General features: G+C 46.8%; 1 protein-coding gene across 1 annotated transcript in view; it reads left to right on the top strand.

Moving 5' to 3' along the window:
• Positions 1 to 20,855, top strand: part of LOC137532095 (perilipin-3-like) — a 150,906-nt gene that overhangs the window by 19,481 nt on the left and 110,570 nt on the right. The gene's annotated exons all lie outside the window — the stretch shown is intronic.

The raw sequence follows: 20,855 nt of genomic DNA, 5'->3' as shown, positions 1-20,855 counted from the left end.
GCACACTATTGAATACTATGAACAGATTGTGTAGCGGTTTAACACCCAGCATTACAACTTTGCTTTAAAAGATTGCTTACAGCTTACAAACTATTATGCCAGATTTTTTTTTAAGCAGAAATTCACTGAATGGGTTAAACATGACATTTTAGTGTTGGATTTAACTAGGAATCCGCATCCGTTCTTATCTTTAGTTACAAAATGTATCTTTATTTGAAATACAAATAGACGTTTGAAAAGCCTGCCGGGGAAGCCCTCTTTGTTCTCTCAGAGCAGTGTTTGTTTGTTACATTGTAGATAGATACAATTTGTAACTAAACAAGCAAGCATGGAGGAGGATTTCTAGCTAAATGCAGCACTAAAATGTCATGTTTAATCCATTCAGTGAATTTCTGATAAAAAAAAAATCTGGCATAATAGTTTATAAGCTGTAAGCAATCTTTTAAAGCAAAGTTGAAATGCTGGGTGTTAGACCACTTTAAGCCCTCATAGTATATGGAAGTGATAAAAATGGCCAATCAAAATTGGATGTGTGTACACATCTTTAACCACAAAGTCTAGTCTGCAGATAAGGGGAGACACCTCTACGCACACTGGAGAAGCCTACAAATCTATCGCAAATAACAGTTTCAGATGATAAAAGCCTAGCTGAATACTCACCTGAAGGTGGATCGGGGAACCTCACAGCAATGCCACCCAACAAAGCGTGTTCCCCGGTACATCTTCCTACCCGCGGGAACACGTGACGGCACACGATGGGCGCAAACGAGAGGTTAACCGATCGCAGTGGTTTTTGTGGGAGTCGTAAGGAATCTTACTGATGCGATCCGGGGTGACGGTCATAATCACCGCGCTTTGCAAAACATTTTTCGTGTAATCATAGTTACATAGTTATTTGGGTTGAAAAAAGACATACGTTCAACTAGAGAACAAAGTACAACACCAGCCCGCCCCTCACATATCCCTGTTGAACCAGAGGAAGGCAAAAACCCCTTACAAGGCATGGTCCAATTATCCCCAAAAGGGAAAAATTCCTTCCCGACTCCAGATGGCAATCAGATAAAATCCCTGGATCAACATCACTGGGCATTACCTAGTAATTGTAGCCATGGATGTCTTTCAACGCAAGGAAAGCATCTAAGCCCCCTTTAAATGCAGGTATAGAGTTTGCCATAACGACTTCCTGTGGCAATGCATTCCACATCTTAATCACCCTTACTGTAAAGAACCCTTTCCTAAATAAATGGCTAAAACGTTTTTCCTCCATGCGCAGATCATGTCCTCTAGTCCTTTGAGAAGGCCTAGGGATAAAAAGCTCATCCACCAAGCTTGTGTATTGCCCTCTGATGTATTTATACAAGTTAATAAGATCCCCTCTAAGGCGTCTTTTCTCTAGACTAAATAAACCCAGTTTATCTAACCTTTCTTGGTAAGTGAGACCTTTCATCCCACGTATCAATTTTGTTGCTCGTCTCTGCACCTGCTCTAAAACTGCAATATCTTTCCTGTAATGTGGTGCCCAGAACTGAATTCCATATTCCAGATGTGGCCTTACTAGAGAGTTAAAAAGGGGCAATATTATGCTAGCATTCCAAGTTTTTATTTCCCTTTTAATGCATCCCAAAATTTTGTTAGCTTTAGCTGCAGCGGCTTGGCATTGAGTACAATTATTTAACTTGTTGTCGATGAGTACTCAAGTCCTTCTCCAAGTTTAATGTCCCCAACTGTATCCCATTTATTTTGTATGGTGCTAGACCATTGGTACGACCAAAATGCATGACTTTACATTTTTCAACATTGAATTTCATCTGCCATTTATGTGCCCATATAGCCATCCTATCCAGATCCTTTTGCAATATGTCCCTATCTTCCTGAGAGTTGATGATTCTGCACAATTTTGTATCATCTGCAAAAATAGCAACATTGCTCACTACTGCATCTACTAGGTCATTAATAAAAAAATTGAAGAGCACTTGACCCAGTACAGACCCCTGTGGAACCCCACTGCTAACAATCTTCCATTTTGAGTATGATCCATTGACCACAACTCTTTGTTCATTAGCCAGTTCCCTATCCATGCACACAGACTCTTCCCCAGTCCTTGCATCCTCAACTTTTGCACCAGACTTTTGTGGGGAACAGTGTTGAAGGCCTCTGCAAAGTCCAAGTATATCACATCTACAGCATTCCCAATATCCACATTAGCATTCACTACCTCATAAAATATTGCAGGTAGTCGGCGAAATCATGCAAAAAACCACATAGTGGGTACAAGCCTTTAGCGTATTGGAGCCTTAACCTCCTTGCGACTGCCTAACGCCAATTGGCGGTCGCAAGGTGGCAGCCCCAGGACCACCTAAGGCCGATTGGCGTTAAGTCCTGGGGCGGGGTTTTGCAGGGATCGCGCTTGCCGATGCGCGTGCATCCCTGCTTGATTGATGGAGCTCCACTCCGTCATCAGTCTCCCATCGGTCGCTAGGAGACTGTTAGATGACGAAACCGACGTCTATTTACATTGTACAGCTCTGCGATCTACGGCAACGCTGTAGTGGGGACAGCCGTGTCACTCGGCTGTCCCCCTGGGGGGCTTAGAGAGTAATCGGCTCTCATAGGCTGATGTCTATGAGAGCCGATCGGTGGGATTGGCTGGCGGGGGGAGGGAGGGGTTAAACAAAAAAAAATACACAAATTTACTTAAAAGTAAATGATTAATACGTCTAAAAAAAAAATATACCCACAGCTATGATCTAAACCCACCAACAGAAAGCTCTGTTGGTGGGCAGAAAAGGGGGGGGGGGAGAGAGAATCATTAGTGTGCTGCATTGTTCGGCTCTGCAGCTAGCTCTTAAAGCTGCAGAGTCCTTAAAGGGAACCAGAGACGAAGCACCCTTGTGTATTTTACCATATATATCAGTAAGGACATTAGAGAAAACACTTACCATGCTCTCTGTTTCATCCTCACTGCTAAAAGTGTCTGTTATCAGCTGTGATCAGAATCCCGGACTGAGCATTCAGTCTGGCTTTGCAGGGAATAATTATACCTGCGTCATTATAGCAGAGCCACAAGAGGGCAGACTTGGTCTTGAAAAGACACCAGAGAAGACAGACTCAGCTATAATCTTTCCGTAGCAAAGCTAGACTGAGTGCTCAGTCGGGGATTCTTATCAGAGGTGATAACAGTCAGATTAAACAGAGAACAATGAAACAAAGAGCAGATTAGGCGTTTACTGTCATGTTCCCACTGATTTATAAGGTAAAGTACAAGAGGGTGCTTCATCTCTGGTTCTCTTTAAGAGGTTAAAGTAGGATAAAACGCTGACAAAGCATTCAATAAAAATGTGTTTTCCTTCTTTTTATTACCCATACAGTTATCATGTTCCTAAAGTACAATTTATCTGCTCTGAAAGCTACCATTGCATTTTACTGCATAGCTGCTGTATTTATATATTATGCATCCAGTGATCACTTCTCAGCTCTCTCTGGTTCTACAATGTGAGCAGTTCAGTGTTATTACGTTGTTGGTTGTAAAGTAATTGTCGCAAACAAAGAAATGTAAACAATGTGTCCTGTTTAACTGTTTAACTGTTTGAATGTTGTTCTGCTACAATTTTTATTTAATGGTAGTAGATTTTATGCTGTAAACAATCTTTTAAAACAAAGAGGAAATGCTGAGTTTCAGACCACTTTTTAAACAGTCACTGTAGTGACATATAGTAGAATGCTGTATATTATTCAGAAATACTCACTTTTAGGCCTCAGTCACACTAGGAAATGCAGATGGCCGTGTGATCGGACTACAACGTTTGCATTGTCGTGCGTTACGCTGCTGATCCCATTCACTACAGTGACATGGCCAGCCTTGCGTTTTGTTGAAAATACGTGCAGCAGGGCAATATCACATTGTACTGCTGTGCAGCACGTACAGTCTGAACATCGAACAGTGCAGTTAATGTTGGGCGAACAGTGTTCGCCACTGTTCGGGTTCTGCAGAACATCACCCTGTTCGGGTGATGTTCGAGTTTGGTCGAACACCTGATGGTGTTCGGCCAAACTGTTCGGCCATATGGCCGAACTAAGAGCGCATGGCCGAACATTACCCGAACGTTCGGCTAGTGCTGTGATTGGCCGAACGGGTCACGTGGTTCGGACCCGAACGCGCTCTGATTGGCCGAACGGGTCACGTGGTTCGGGTAAATAAATACCCGATCCACGTCATTTCTCTGCCATTTGTCTGTGGGTTTAGCTTTGGGTAGGCAGGCAGGGTAGTTCTCTCTCCAGCCAGGCTAGCCAGGGTCCCCCCAGTCATTGTGTCGCTGCTGGGAATAGTAGTACACCGCTCAGCCACACTATATAGCATTGTGTTTACTGCCACTCTGTGTGTCTGCTGGGAACAGTAGTACACCGCTCACCCTGTATAGCATTGTGCTCTGTGTCGCTGCTGGGAATAGTAGTACACCGCTCAGCCACACTATATAGCATTGTGTTTACTGCCACTCTGTGTGTCTGCTGGGAACAGTAGTACACCGCTCACCCTGTATAGCATTGTGCTCTGTGTCGCTGCTGGGAATAGTAGTACACCGCTCACCCACACTATATAGCATTGTGTTTACTGCCACTCTGTGTCTCTGCTGGGAACAGTAGTACACCGCTCACCCTGTATAGCATTGTGCTCTGTGTCGCTGCTGGGAATAGTAGTACACCACTCACCCACACTATATAGCATTGTGTTTACTGCCACTCTGTGTCTCTGCTGGGAACAGTAGTACACCGCTCACCCTGTATAGCATTGTGCTCTGTGTCGCTGCTGGGAATAGTAGTACACCGCTCACCCACACTATATAGCATTGTGTTTACTGCCACTCTGTGTCTCTGCTGGGAACAGTAGTACACCGCTCACCCTGTATAGCATTGTGCTCTGTGTCGCTGCTGGGAATAGTAGTACACCGCTCACCCACACTATATAGCATTGTGTTTACTGCCACTCTGTGTCGCTGCTGGGAACAGTAGTACACCGCTCACCCACCACTGTATAGCATTGTGTTTACTGCCACTCTGTGTCTCTGCTGGGAACAGTAGTACACCGCTCACCCTGTATAGCATTGTGCTCTGTGTCGCTGCTGGGAATAGTAGTACACCGCTCAGCCACACTATATAGCATTGTGTTTACTGCCACTCTGTGTCAGTGCTGGGAACAGTAGTACATCGCTCACCCACCACTGTATAGCATTGTGTTTACTGCCACTCTGTGTCTCTGCTGGGAACAGTAGTACACCGCTCACCCACCACTGTATAGCATTGTGCTCTGTGTCGCTGCTGGGAACAGTAGTACACCGCTCAGCCACACTATATAGCATTGTGTTTACTGTCACTCTGTGTCTCTGCTGGGAACAGTAGTACATCGCTCACCCACCACTGTATAGCATTGTGCTCTGTGTCGCTGCTGGGAACAGTAGTACACCGCTCAGCCACACTATATAGCATTGTGTTTACTGCCACTCTGTGTCTCTGCTGGGAACAGTAGTACACAGCTCACCCACCACTGTATAGCATTGTGCTCTGTGTCGCTGCTGGGAATAGTAGTACACCGCTCACCCACCACTGTATAGCATTGTGCTCTGTGTCGCTGCTGGGAATAGTAGTACACCGCTCACCCACACTATATAGCATTGTGTTTACTGCCACTCTGTGTGTCTGCTGGGAACAGTAGTACACCGCTCACCCTGTATAGCATTGTGCTCTGTGTCGCTGCTGGGAATAGTAGTACACCGCTCAGCCACACTATATAGCATTGTGTTTACTGCCACCCTGTGTCGCTGCTGGGAACAGTAGTACACCGCTCACCCTGTATAGCATTGTGCTCTGTGTCGCTGCTGGGAATAGTAGTACACCGCTCAGCCACACTATATAGCATTGTGTTTACTGCCACTCTGTGTCGCTGCTGGGAACAGTAGTACACCGCTCACCCACCACTGTATAGCATTGTGTTTACTGCCACTCTGTGTCTCTGCTGGGAACAGTAGTACACCGCTCACCCACCACTGTATAGCATTTTGCTCTGTGTCGCTGCTGGGAACAGTAGTACACTGCTCAGCCACACTATATAGCATTGTGTTTACTGCCACTCTGTGTCGCTGCTGGGAACAGTAGTACACCGCTCACCCACCACTGTATAGCATTGTGTTTACTGCCACTCTGTGTCTCTGCTGGGAACAGTAGTACACCGCTCACCCACCACTGTATAGCATTGTGCTCTGTGTCGCTGCTGGGAATAGTAGTACACAGCTCACCCACCACTGTATAGCATTGTGCTCTGTGTCGCTGCTGGGAATAGTAGTACACCGCTCACCCACCACTGTATAGCATTGTGCTCTGTGTCGTTGCTGGGAATAGTAGTACACCGCTCACCCACCACTGTATAGCATTGTGCTCTGTGTCGCTGCTGGGAACAGTAGTACACCGCTCACCCACCACTGTATAGCATTGTGCTCTGTGTCGCTGCTGGGAATAGTAGTACACCGCTCACCCGCCACTGTATAGCATTTCTGTACTGCCACTGTACTGCTGCCAGTCAGCGTGTACTTTAAGGATAAGTGAAATGAAGAAGAAATCCTGTGAAAGAGGGAGGGGCAAGGGAAGAGGTGTTCCCCCTGATGGCTCACGTACAGGCCACAGTGGAGCACCGAAGAAAACCCACTCAATACCGCCGATGTTGTCCAGGAAATCAACCCTCACAAATCCAAAAGAACAGGACCAGATAATTAATTGGATGACCTCTCAAGCGTCCAGCAGTGGGTTAAGCAGCACCAGCACATCACGCACGAGGTCCGAGTCCTCAGCCAGTTACAAGGAGCCAGTGGGCACAAAGCTGACACAACCGGCAGCGACACCACGCACACAACTGCCAAATAACCAGTCCGAAGACTTTCCTCAGGACACAATGGGGTATTCGCAGGAGCTATTCCCAGCCCAACAAACTTCCACCTTTCAAAGGTCAATGGAACAGCCAGAAATTTTGTGCCCGGATTCACAACCATTGACTGTGGGAAATGCACCGCGCACTGAAATGCAAGGCGAGTCCGAGGAGGACTTTGAAACCCAAATCCCAGAGCAAGTTGGGCAGGAGGGGTTTCAATTGCAGGAGGTCGGGCGAGAAGATCTTGAAGTGTGCTGCGCAGAGGTTGTTGTGGGGAGCTCTACTCCACGGCGGCGGCCCACAATCACATATGACGAGTTTGAGGAGATGGAAGAGGAGGAGGGTATGGACAATGTTGACAGAGACCCAGATTTTGTATGTGAAGGAGAACATCGCCGTCGTAGCAGCAGCACAGATGAGTCTGTTGAAGAACCCACTGCTGCACGAGTTCGCCTTGTGCCACAAGGTAGGCGGCGCGAAATTTCAGGCACCACAAGCGTGGAAATTCAAGTGAGACGCAAAAGAGGCGCAAACAGAAATCGCCAGCAAGGCAGGTGCTCCAAAGTCTGGCCTTTCTTTGAAGACTGCAGTGAGGATGGTACCATGGTGATTTGCAAGGTGTGCAAGACCCGCCTGAGCAGGGGGAAACATATTAACAACCTCTCCACCACCAGCATGACCCGCCACATGGTATCCAAACATCCCACTCTGTGGCCGCCAGGACAGGGTACCAGCAGCAACACTGCCTCCCTTGGGGTCACCAGACTCACCACCAGACCCGCCTCAGCAGCAGCAGTAGCCCAGCCATTGCGTGGTTCACAACAACATTCACAAACATCAGACGACGCTGACACTGTCACTTTCCGGAATAGTGCTCTTGAGGTCTCCCAGTCATCAAACACAACAACCAACAGCCGTTCAGTGTGCAGCCCTACGGTTCAGTTGTCTGTCTCGGAGATGCTTGAGCGCAAGAGGAAATTGCCAGCAAATGACCCCCGGGCCGTGGCAGTAACTGCCAGCATAGCCAAGCTTCTGGCCTGCGAAATGCTGCCATATCGAGTGGTGGAGACAAACAGCTTCAAGGGCATGATGTCAGTGGCCATCCCACGTTACATGGTTCCCAGCCGCTACCACTTTGCGCGCTCTGCAGTGCCTGAGTTGCATGAGCACGTGGTTAGCAAAATAACCCGAAGCTTGAAGAATGCCGTTGCCTGCAAGGTTCACCTCACCACTGACACCTGGATGAGTGCGTTCGGCCAGGGTCGATACATCTCCCTTACAGCGCACTGGGTGAACCTTGTGGAGCCTGGCAGCGATTCCTCACCTGCTACGGCGCGGGTGTTGCCCACGCCGCAAACAACTGCACCGCCGTCCTTCCCACTGGATAACAACAGCAGCACCTACCTCTCTGACTCCTTCTCCTCCAACGCATCTCAAAGCTGTACCTCATCCGGAAACGCTAACCCAGCAGCAGTAGGATCGTGGAAGCAGTGCAGCACAGCTGTTGGCATGCGTCAGCAAGCATTGCTGAAGCTGATCTGCCTTGGGGATAAGCAGCACACAGGGGAGGAAATTTGGAGGGGAATAAAGGAACAGACGGATTTGTGGCTGGCACCGCTGGACCTGAAACCGGGCATGGTTGTGTGTGATAATGGGAGTAATCTCATTCGCGCTTTAAGGTTGGCTAAGCTGACACACATCCCTTGCCTGGTGCACGTGATGAACCTAGTAGTTCAGCGGTTCCTGAGGACATACCCAGGCGTGGCCGATCTTCTGTTGAAGGTGCGACGAGTGGCCAAACATTGTAGAAATTCCAGTACTGCTTCGGGGGCACTCGCCAAGATGCAGGAGCGCTTCAATCTCCCCCACCATCGCTTGCTGTGTGATGTCCCTACGCGCTGGAATTCTACGCTGCATATGCTAGCCCGCTTTTGCGAGCAGAAGAGTGCAGTGGTCCAGTACATGACGGCGCAGTACCGAGACGCATCCGGACAGCTGCCAAGCTTCTGTGGATCCGATTGGGCCAAAATGTTGGACCTCTGCCAAGTCCTCCAAAATTTTGAGCAATCCACGTTGCTTGTGAGCAGTGACAACTCTTCAGTCAGCATTACCATACCACTGCTGTGTTTACTGAAGAAGTCAATGTTGAAAATCAAGGAAACAGCTGTCATGATGCAACTGGGGGAATCTGAAGGAGAAAACGATCAGCGTGATGGTACCAACATCAGGCCATCTGCCTCAGGAAACGCTGGCCCCAGCAGCTATGACGAAGAAGAGGAGGAGGAACAGCTGGAGTTAGAGCAGGAATTTCATGCCACCACTGACGAGGACCAGAGCGGTGCACGTTGGACTTCCACAATTCAGCGCGAATGGTCAGCAGAAGCAGACCAGGAAGAAGGTGACGACTATGATGCATCATAACAACTATCACAACGCTCACAAGAGGATGATGAGGATTCTGGCAGGACTCTGGCACACATGGCTCAATTCATGCTAGACTGTATTGAACGCGACCCACGCATTGTGCGCATTCTGGACAACACCAATTACTGGGTTTATACCCTTCTGGATCCACGGTACAAACACAATGTTCCAAAACTGCTTGAAGAAAGAGTCAGACAGGTCAAAATGGAAGAATACCAGCAGGCCCTTGTGGAGACTTTAGAGAGGAGATTGACATCCTCCCCCTCCTCTAGCCAGTTGTACGCCGACAGACTGACTTCCGCAAACCCAGGACGACCAGGAGGGCAGCAAACAACACAAGCCGCAGCTAGTGCCCAAAAGGGAATGGTATCGGCAGTGTCCTTGGAGTGGGAAAATTTTCTGACACCCATGCAGCAGCCCACAGAACAGCAAGCGTGCAGATCCACCTCCAACACCGATCGCCTGGAGAAGATGGTCAAGGACTACATGTCAGATGGCGTAGCTGTGTTGAACAATCCATCTGCACCCTTCAACTATTGGGTATCGAAGCTAGACACCTGGCACGAACTGGCAATGTACTCAATAGAGGTGCTGGCTTGCCCGGCAGCCAGCGTTATGTCGGAACGCTGTTTCAGTGCTGCCGGAGGCATCGTCACAGATCGGCGTATCCGCCTCTCCACAGAAAATGCAGACCGTCTGACTCAAATGAAAATGAATCAATCCTGGATTGGAAACGACTATGCAACACTAGTGGACCCCAACCAAGTAACATGAACAATGACCATCTGTGATGGGTTAGCGTTTCCGGTCCCTGTTTATTGAACCTCTTATCTGTATTACATTTATGACTGCATGGCGGCAAAAAGCATGCTATCCGCACGCTTCTTGTCCTCATGCAAGGCCTGGGTTGTTGTGTCTCAAAGCGTGGCCTTCTCCTCCTGCGCCTCCTCCTGTTCCATCACGTGTGCTGCTGCTGGGTTAGCGTTGCCGGTCCCTGTTTATGGAACCTCTTATCTTTATTACATTTATGACTGCATGGCGGCAAAATGCATGCTATCCGCACGCTTCTTGTCCTCATGCAAGGCCTGGGTTGTTGTGTCTCAAAGCGTGGCCTTCTCCTCCTGCGCCTCCTCCTGTTCCATCACGTGTGCTGCTGCTGGGTTAGCGTTTCCGGTCCCTGTTTATGGAACCTCTTATCTTTATTACATTTATGACTGCATGGCGGCAAAAAGCATGCTATCCGCACGCTTCTTGTCCTCATGCAAGGCCTGGGTTGTTGTGTCTCAAAGCGTGGCCTTCTCCTCCTGCGCCTCCTCCTGTTCCATCACATGTGCTGCTGCTGGGTTAGCATTGCCAGTCCCTGTTTATGGAACCTCTTATCTTTATTACATTTATGACTGCATGGCGGCAAAAAGCATGCTATCCGCACGCTTCTTGTCCTCATGCAAGGCCTGGGTTGTTGTGTCTCAAAGCGTGGCCTTCCGCCTCCTCCTGTTCCATCACGTGTGCTGCTGCTGGGTTAGCGTTGCCGGTCCCTGTTTATGGAACCTCTTATCTTTATTACATTTATGACTGCATGGCGGCAAAATGCATGCTATCCGCACGCTTCTTGTCCTCATGCAAGGCCTGGGTTGTTGTGTCTCAAAGCGTGGCCTTCTCCTCCTGCGCCTCCTCCTGTTCCATCACGTGTGCTGCTGCTGGGTTAGCGTTGCCGGTCCCTGTTTATGGAACCTCTTATCTTTATTACATTTATGACTGCATGGCGGCAAAAAGCATGCTATCCGCACGCTTCTTGTCCTCATGCAAGGCCTAGGTTGTTGTGTCTCAAAGCGTGGCCTTCTCCTCCTGCGCCTCCTCCTGTTCCATTACGTGTGCTGCTGCTGGGTTAGCGTTGCCGGTCCCTGTTTATGGAACCTCTTATCTTTATTACATTTATGACTGCATGGCGGCAAAAAGCATGCTATCCGCACGCTTCTTGTCCTCATGCAAGGCCTGGGTTGTTGTGTCTCAAAGCGTGGCCTTGTGCCTCCTCCTGTTCCATCACGTGTGCTGCTGCTGGGTTAGCGTTGCCGGTCCCTGTTTATGGAACCTCTTACCGTATATACTCGCAAGCAAGCCGACCCGCATGTAAGCCGACCCCCCCACTTTTACCCCAAAAAACAGGAAAAAATTATTGACCCTCATGTAAGCCGGGGGTAGGAAACGCTGGCCGCGTGATCCCCCCAGTATGTCCCAGTATAGCTAGTATAGTGCCCAGTATAGGTAGGTAGTGCTCAGTATAGCTAGTAAAATGCCCCAGTATAGCTAGTATAGTGCTCAGTATAGCTAGTATAGTGCTCAGTATAGCTAGTATAGTGCTCATTATAGCTAGTATAGTGCTCAGTATAGCTAGTACAGTGCTCATTATAGCTAGTGAAGTGCCCCAGTTTAGCTAGTATAGTGCTCAGTATAGGTAGGTAGTGCTCAGTATAGCTAGTAAAATGCCCCAGTATAGCTAGTATAGTGCTCAGTATAGCTAGTATAGTGCTCAGTATAGCTAGTATAGTGCTCAGTATAGTGCTCAGTATAGCTAGTATAGTGCTCAGTGTAGCTAGTATAGTGCTCAGTATAGCTAGTATAGTGCTCAGTATAGCTAGTATAGTGCTCAGTATAGTGCTCAGTATAGCTAGTATAGTGCTCAGTGTAGCTAGTATAGTGCTCAGTATAGCTAGTGAAGTGCCCCAGTTTAGCTAGTATAGTGCTCAGTATAGTGCCCCATTATAGCTAGTATAGTGCCCCCAGTATAGCTAGTATAGTGCCCCCAGTATAGCTAGTATAGTGCCCCCAGTATAGCTAGTATAGTGCCCCCAGTATAGCTAGTATAGTGCCCCCAGTATAGCTAGTATAGTGCCCCATTATAGCTAGTATAGTGCCCCCAGTATAGCTAGTATAGTGCTCAGTATAGTGCCCCATTATAGCTAGTATAGTGCCCCATTATAGCTAGTATAGTGCCCCCAGTATAGTGCCCCATTATAGCTAGTATAGTGCCCCCAGTATAGCTAGTATAGTGCCCCCAGTATAGCTAGTATAGTGCCCCATTATAGCTAGTATAGTGCCCCATTATAGCTAGTATAGTGCCCCATTATAGCTTGTATAGTGCCCCATTATAGCTTGTATAGTGCCCCATATAGCTAGCATAGTGCCCCAGTATGGGTGGGTGGGTGGATGGGTGCTGTCCCTCCCCGCTCCCCCCGCGGCCACCGCTGCTATTACCTTAGGCGGCGCCGCTTCCTCTATCCCCGTCCTGCTCCGGTAACTAACTAATTCACAGCAGCGCGCCTCTCGCTGCTGTGATGACGAGGAAACCATAGAGAGCGGCTTCCTGTAGCGGCGATGCCGTTACTATGGGAACCGCTCTCTATGGTTTCCTGCGTCATCACAGCAGCGAGCGGCGCGCTGCTGTGAATTAGTTACCGGAGGAGGACGGGGATAGAGGAAGCGGCGCCGCCTAAGGTAATAGCAGCGGTGGCCGCGGGGGGAGCGGGGAGGGACAGCACCTATCCACCCACCCACCCACGACTCGCAAGCAAGCCGACCCCCCAACTTTTGGCCCACTTTTGGGGGGTCAAAAATTCGGCTTGCTTGCGAGTATATACGGTATCTTTATTACATTTATGACTGCATGGCGGCAAAATGCATGCTATCCGCACGCTTCTTGTCCTCATGCAAGGCCTGGGTTGTTGTGTCTCAAAGCATGGCCTTCTCCTCCTGCGCCTCCTCCTGTTCCATCACGTGTGCTGCTGCTGGGTTAGCGTTGCCGGTCCCTGTTTATGGAACCTCTTATCTTTATTACATTTATGACTGCATGGCGGCAAAAAGCATGCTATCCACACGCTTCTTGTCCTCATGCAAGGCCTGGGTTGTTGTGTCTCAAAGCGTGGCCTTCTCCTCCTGCGCCTCCTCCTGTTCCATCACGTGTGCTGCTGCTGGGTTAGCGTTGCCGGTCCCTGTTTATGGAACCTCTTATCTTTATCTTTATTACATTTATGACTGCATGGCGGCAAAATGCATGCTACCTGTGCAAAGAAAACAGACATTTCCCGCATTTTAAAGACAGTTTTCCCTTTGAAACTTTAAAATCGATTTTCTCAAAAACTATAAGCTCTTTTTGCTAATTTTTTTTCCTCTTGTACCCACTCCCAAGGTGCACATACCCTGTAAATTTGGGGTATGTAGCATGTAAGGAGGCTTTACAAAGCACGAAAGTTCGGGTCCCCATTGACTTCCATTATGTTCGGAGTTCGGCGCGAACACCCGAACATCGCGGCTATGTTCGGCGAACGTTCGCGAACCCGAACATCCAGGTGGTCGCCCAACACTAAGTGCAGTCCATGCAGATCTGATGGTCTTGCTAAATGCTCACCATACGTGTTGCCAAAATTGGAACTGTAATGTGTATAGTGTGAACAAGGCCTAAGGCTGGATTCACAGTGGGCCATTACGGTGCGTCGTTACAGTTATGCATTGTAACGTAGAACGTTGCGCTGCAGTTGTGATGTTCACAGTGCGGTCTGACGGAATGCACTATCACGATACACTGCATGCAGTGCGTTTACCATACAACACCCACATTAACAGTACTGTGAAGCATACTTTTCATTGACTGTATGATTCACTGTATGCGACGTGCAATGTGCAAATAAAATTCAGCGCCACTTTTCCATTCCGCTGCGATCCTCCTGTCCCAAGGGATGCAATGCTACTTACACTGTGAACCTAGCCTTACATCAGAGGTCAGGAACCTCTTTGGCTTGGAGAGCCATAAACACCACATATCTTAAAATGTAATTCTGTGAGAGCCATACAATGGCCTCAATTCACTAATGGCCCATACTCACGGGCTACAATTGTCGCCCGTGAGTATGGGTCGTTGCATGGGCGCGCACCCCGAACCGTCGCCCGTCGCTGATGTCGCCAGGCGATTGGCGCGGTCAATCGCCTGGCGACAGTCGCCGCCGCAACTCCGCCGCAACTGTCGCTAGTCCACGTGAGTACACGGACTAGCGACAGCAACCTCCATTGAGGTATACGGAGCTTCCGGCGGGGAGAGGAGGAATGTCGGCGACAGCTTCCGTTGAGCCGCTGGTCCCTCTTCCGCGTGTGTACGCGGAGGGACCTGGAGAGGAACTGTCGCCCACACGCTCACGTGTGCTGGCGACAGGCACAAAAAGTTGCCCGTGAGTATGGGCCATCCGATCATGCTGGAGATAAGGCAAGAGGAAGCTTGCCACCACACAGTGAGAGAGGTATCTTATCTCTTCATTCCTTAAGTTACCTCCAGAGGCGTAGCAATAGGGGGTGCAGAGGTAGCGACCGCATCGGGGCCCTTGGGCAAGAGGGGTCCCCGAAGGGCCCTCTCTCAACTACAGTATTAGCTCTCTATTGGTCCTGTGCACATAATAATCACTTCTACAGATACTTTGAATAGTGCTAATCACTAACTAACTGCTCCCCATCCCCTTCTTGCACCTCAGACACTGTAGTTGCCATTGGCAGGTTTTGGTGCACCGTATCAATTGTTATGTATAGAGTGCTTGGGGGGCCCCATGTAAAACTGCATCGGGGCCCCACAACTCCCTAGCTACGCCACTGGTTACCTCCTCTGTAGTTAAGTTACTTCCTCTGTAGTTATTTTACCTCCTCTGTAGATATTTTCACACACACTTAATAAACAGCCTGTCTTTAACTCTGGAGTTCTTTTAAGGATTAAAGAGTTAACTTAAAGACAGAAGAGTTAACTTTAGGTTTGCCTGAGGTAAAATGTTTCCTGAATACTACATGCCTTATCACCATGGTGATAACTATAGAAATGTTATTAAAGACAGGAGATAAGCTTAGATCATGCTGGAGATAATAAGGCAAGAGAAAACTTACCTCCACACAGTGAGAGAGTTATTTTATCTCTTTATTCCTTAAGTTACCTCTTCTGTAGGCAAGTTACCTCCTCTGTAGTTAATTTACCTCCTCTGTAGGTAATTTACCTCCTCTGTAGTTAATTTACCTCCTCTGTAGTTATTTTCACACGCAGTTAATAAACAGCCTGTCTTTAACTCTGGAGTTATTTTAAGGATTGAAGAGTTAACCTAAAGACAGAAGAGTTAACTTTAGGTTTGCCTGAGGTAAAATGTTTCCTGAATACTACATGCGTTATCACCATGGTGATAACCATAGAAATGTTATTAAAGACAGGAGATAAGCTTAGATCATGCTGGAGATAATAAGGCAAGAGAAAACTTACCTCCACACAGTGAGAGAGTTATTTTATCTCTTCATTCCTTAAGTTACCTCCTCTGTAGTTATTTTACCTCCTCTGGAGTTAATTTACCTCCTCTGTAGTTAATTTACCTCCTCTGTAGTTATTTTCACACGCAGTTAATAAACAGTCTGTCTTTAACTCTGGAGTTATTTTAAGGATTGAAGAGTTAACTTAAAGACAGAAGAGTTAACTTTAGGTTTGCCTGAGGTAAAATGTTTCCTGAATATGACATGCCTCATCACCATGGTGATAACTCTAGAAACGTTATTAAAGACAGGAGATAAGCTTAGTGAATTGAGGCCAATATGTTTCAAACTGGGACACTGTGCATGTGCAGCAGAGGGCTCACGTCCCTGTTGCCATGGTGATGTGTACACAGTTGATCCCCCTGGGCGGCGGAAGTGTTAGACACGTCTTCAGCTTCTCTTGGCCTTCAGCGACATCAACAATTTCCCCGAGAGCCAGACAAGAGAAATATCGACTAATAGCTTGTACAATTAGCTAGCTGACTTGGGGGTTGTTTCACTTTGTAGGACAACATCCCTACACTTTGGTCCAATAGGCTGCCTTTCAAGTGGCAGACAGCCTTTTGAGCCAATCAAAGTGCGGGGATCTCGTCCTACAAAGTCACTGGACCTGACAGGGTCCAGAGTGGGACAAATGGAGTGGCCATTAGTTTTGGGGGGAGCGTGAATAAGTTAGTAGTGCATAATACAGCAGTAGCAGGCCTACTTTAAAAATGTAACTTGCGCTGCCACACTAAGCTGCGCTGCTTGAGCAGTGTAACTTAGTGAATCAACCCCTACTGATTTGTATGTGAGCCAGATGTAGCCATCAAAAGGGCCACATCTGGCTCCCGATCCCTATGTTTTCTACCCCTGCCTTACATGATATGTAACCCCGCCGTTCCATTGATGCTCAGCAGAGGCTGTTTAGCAATGCAGGATTCTCCTCCCAGAGTATTCTGGGAGACCTGGCATTATTTTTACTGGCTTCGGAATACTTTGAAAAGAATTTCAGAATGTAAATCAGGGAGAGGAAAGATTTTACAATGGGCAAACACTGGCTAAACAATTTATAAATAAATATTGTACAAAAAAAAAGCAATTTTTTCATTACATTATTTTCACTACAGTCCCTCTTTAACCCTGAATGATAAGCTTAAAGGGAGTCTGAAGCGTTTTTTTTAAATCTCTTTTTATTGAGCAGCCATCTTCAGCATTAAGATCCGAGTTGATTCGCACGCATCCCCGCAGCATAACGAGGTATTTATGCCCCTGAAATACCCGGGCAAGATTCTGCAAGATTGCAGAATTTTGCTGCCCAGTAGAGGCAGAGCTGTGCGTAGTAGCTCTGCCTATTATCCAGTTAGTCTCCGCCTCTCCCCGCCCCTCTCAGTCTTCTTTCACTGAAAGCGGTGGGGAGAGGCGGAGATCAGCAGAGATTCACTGGGTAAAAGGCAGAGCTACTGCGCACAGCTCTGCCTCTACCGGGCAGCAAAATTCTGCAATCTTGCAGAATCTTGTCCGGGTATTTCAGGTGCATAAATACCTCGTTCTGCCGCAGGGATGCGCGAATCAACTCGGATCTTAATACTGAAGATGACTGCTCAATAAAAAGAGATTAAAAAAAACGCTTCAGACCCTTTAAAGTGTACCTAAGATGGGGCCCTTTAAAAATTCCTACATACCTGGGGCTTCCTCCAGCCCCTTCCGGCCTGATCGCTCCCTCCTTGTCCTCAGTCGCCTCCTCCTTCACCCGCAACTGGCTCAGAAAATCTTCTAGGCAAGGCCAATTGGTGCAGGCACAATCTGGCCAGGTGCATTCCCCCGTTTTGCTCCCATCGTCGGGACAGTTCTGCACCTGCGCAGTAGTACTAAACGCTTGCACACGACAGAAGTAAAAAAAGAGAGAGAAATTCACCCTGTATGTATTTAGAGAGTTTAGCCTGTCTAATTCCACCTCATCTGTAACTAACTTCAATTGGGATTAGATCTCTCACCTGTGTCAGCTCAGGAATCTCGGCAGAGCAGCAGTGTTTCTTTCAAATTTTCATCATATTTGCATTGAAAAAGTAATTTTCGATTTTGATGCATTTTTTAAAAAAATAAGCTTTTATTTTTGCATTTTTGGGGATTTTTGGCAAAAATGTATATGTTTACAGCGAAAACTCAATATTTTACCACAAACATTTTTTTGTAAAGCGCAACAAATAGAACAATGATATTCTTGTCACAATTTGTGAAGCAACATTTCGAAAAATCGATATTTTTACCGCAAATAAAAAAAAAAATTTAGATGGAATTTTCACTCAAAAATCGAATTTAAAATTATTTTCACAAAAATGAATGAGAAAAGAATATTGGTATTATCGCTCATCACTGCATAGCAGCTCATTTGTAAACACAAGATGTTAACCCTATGGCTAGTTACACACTAGGACGTTGCGTTTAGGGGACGTTATAGGGCACATAATGTGCCCCTAACGCAACGCCTGGTGCTCTCTGGTGTGGACGTTGGAGTGAGCCACGTTGTGCAGCTCACTCTGGCGTCCGTGATGCGTACTCTTGGACGCATGCGGCATCACGTGGTCCCGCCCGGCCAATCGCCGCACAGAGCGGCCACTCCAGGAAGGAAACACTGCACGTCACTGAGTGCAGTGAATATTAATTAGCCATGTGCCCGGCCGCTCTCCCCTCCTCCCCAATGTTACTGAGCATGTGCAAACAGTCTAACGTGGCTTAGCCGCCTATAACGTACTGCATGCAGCACTTTGCTGCGTTACATGTAACGCAACGTGAGCAGTGTGAACAGCCCACTTGTGGTACATTGCTGTGCGTTGGGGGAGCGTTACAGGTGCACTAATGTGCGCCTGTAACGTCCCTGTGTGCAAGAAGCCTTAGTCTACTTCCATGAAAGCAGGAAGAAGCCACACTGCAGATTTATTGCAGGATTTGTATTAGCTGTAACAAAGGACACAGACTCTTTTTTACCTTTTGTAACCTGCTTTTGCATCGTGCTTAAATAAAAGAATCCTGTTTCTGAGTTCCGGAATCCGTATTTCTTTTGTGATATATGTAACAAAGAAATGTTTTTCTTTAAGGTCACATTCAAAGTGGGACATTATTGTCCTGCGTTATAAAGTCATTATAACACAGGTTAACGCACTGTAATGTAAAGTCTATGCGTAAAGTCACAGTGTGACATTAACGTCGCGTTGTAAATGTTGCGTTACGGTAACTCACTGCTTGCAGTGCGTCACCTCTAAACAGATACAGAGAGGCATACTTTTCATTGCCTGTATGCTCCACTGTAACTACTGTATGCCACGGAAACGCAACATTAATGTCCGTTACTACCCTTTTTTTTGCGTTGTAATGCTGCATTGCGACTTTAACCACTTAATGACAAGCTGACTTATAAAGATGTCCTGCTAGAGCCTCTTAATGGCTCCAGGACGTTTTTATAACTCAAACAGTGCCGCTGCCGCGCATGCATTCCTGTGCACTGCACGTGAAAATAGTTTAAAAAAAAAAAAACACCAAAGAAAAAAAATTCTCCTTTATTTACAAATAATATATTGTCTCCATACTTTGTACCAGGGACATAATTAACCACTTCCCAACTGAGGGGTTTTACCCCCTGACCACCAGAGCAATTTTCACCTTTCAGCGCTCCTTCCATTCATTCGTCTATAACTTTATCATTACTTATCGCAATGAAATGAACTATATCTTGTTTTTTTCGCCACCAATTAGGCTTTCTTTAGGTGGGACATTATGCCAAGAATAATTTTATTCTAAATGTGTTTTAATGGGAAAATAGGAAAAAATGTGGGAAAAAATTTATTATTTTTCAGTTTTCGGCCTTTATAGTTTTTAAATAATGCATGCTACTGTAATTAAAACCCATGAAATGTATATGCCTATTTATCCCGGTTATAAAACCGTTTAAATTATGTCCCTATCACAATGTTTGCCGCCAATATTTTAGTTGGAAATAAAGGTGCATTTTTTTCAGTTTTGCGTCCATCCCTAATTACAAGCCCATAGTTTATAAAGTAACAGTGTTATACCCTCTTGACATAAATATTTAAAAAGTTCAGTCCCTAAGGTAACTATTTATGTATTTTTTTAAAATTGTAAATTTTTTTTTTTTTTAATTACAAAAAAAAATAATTGGGGAGTGTGGGAGGTAAGGAGTTAATTTTTTGTGTAAAACAAGTTTATTTGTGTGTAAAAAATGGTTAGGGTGTAGTTTTACTATTTGGCCACAAGATGGCAACATTACCAATTAGTTTCATGCGACCTGCAAGCGTCCTTCCGGACGCTTGCAGGAAGTAGAAAGAGGCTGGGACTTTGTTATTTTTTCACAATGATCGCGATGCTCAGCCGAGCGGCAGCGGATCATTGCGGGGCTTAGATCAACGAACGGGAATGGATTTTCCCGTTCGTTGATCTCTGGGCGAGCGGGCGGCGGCGTGTTTACTAGCGGCGGGCGGCGTGTTTACGAGCGGGAGCGCGGACAGCGGCGGGAGTGCGCAAAGTACGGATTTCTCCGTCCCTGGGGGTGAAAGGATGGAAAAAGGGGCGGAGAAATCCGTACGCGCGGGGGTAAAGTGGTTAAAATCTTGTGATAACTAGGACAAATATGCAGATAAAATGTGTGGGTTTTATGCACAGTAGCAGTGTTTATATTAAAACGATAGGGGATGAAATTGGAGAAATAGCATATTTTTTCATTTTTTCCTTGTTTTTCCCGTTAAAATGCATAGAAAATAAAGTAATTACTGAAAACAAATATCAACCCCAAAAAGCCTAATTGGTTGTGAAAAAAACAAGATATAGATCATTTCATTGTGATTAGTAGTGATTAAGCTATTGGCAAATGAAAGGGATGAGCACTGAAAGGTGAAAATCGCTCTTGTCCGTTAGGGTAAAAACCCCTTTGGGATGAAGTGGTTAACGCCGCATCACAACGCAACGTCCCACTGTGAATACACCCTAAAGGTTATTTGCTGTTGCTTATCTTTTAGAGCTGAGAGGAAGTTTCGAGTTCAGGTCCGCTTTAAGCCGCAGCTCACACCAGTCCTGCTCTGAATATGCGCCAAAGGTCTGTGGTTTGGCGGCACGTGGCGTGCCCTGTGACAGCAGAAATAGTTGGCGCACGCTCACCCCAGCCCACCGCCCTTCTTCAATGTAATCTGAGGGAAAAAAAGCCAGG

The sequence above is a fragment of the Hyperolius riggenbachi genome, chromosome 9 (genome assembly GCF_040937935.1).
Source record: "Hyperolius riggenbachi isolate aHypRig1 chromosome 9, aHypRig1.pri, whole genome shotgun sequence".
NCBI lineage: Eukaryota > Metazoa > Chordata > Amphibia > Anura > Hyperoliidae > Hyperolius > Hyperolius riggenbachi.
The sequence above is the reverse complement of the archived record's forward strand: the minus strand, read 5'-3'. Positions and strand labels throughout refer to the sequence as shown.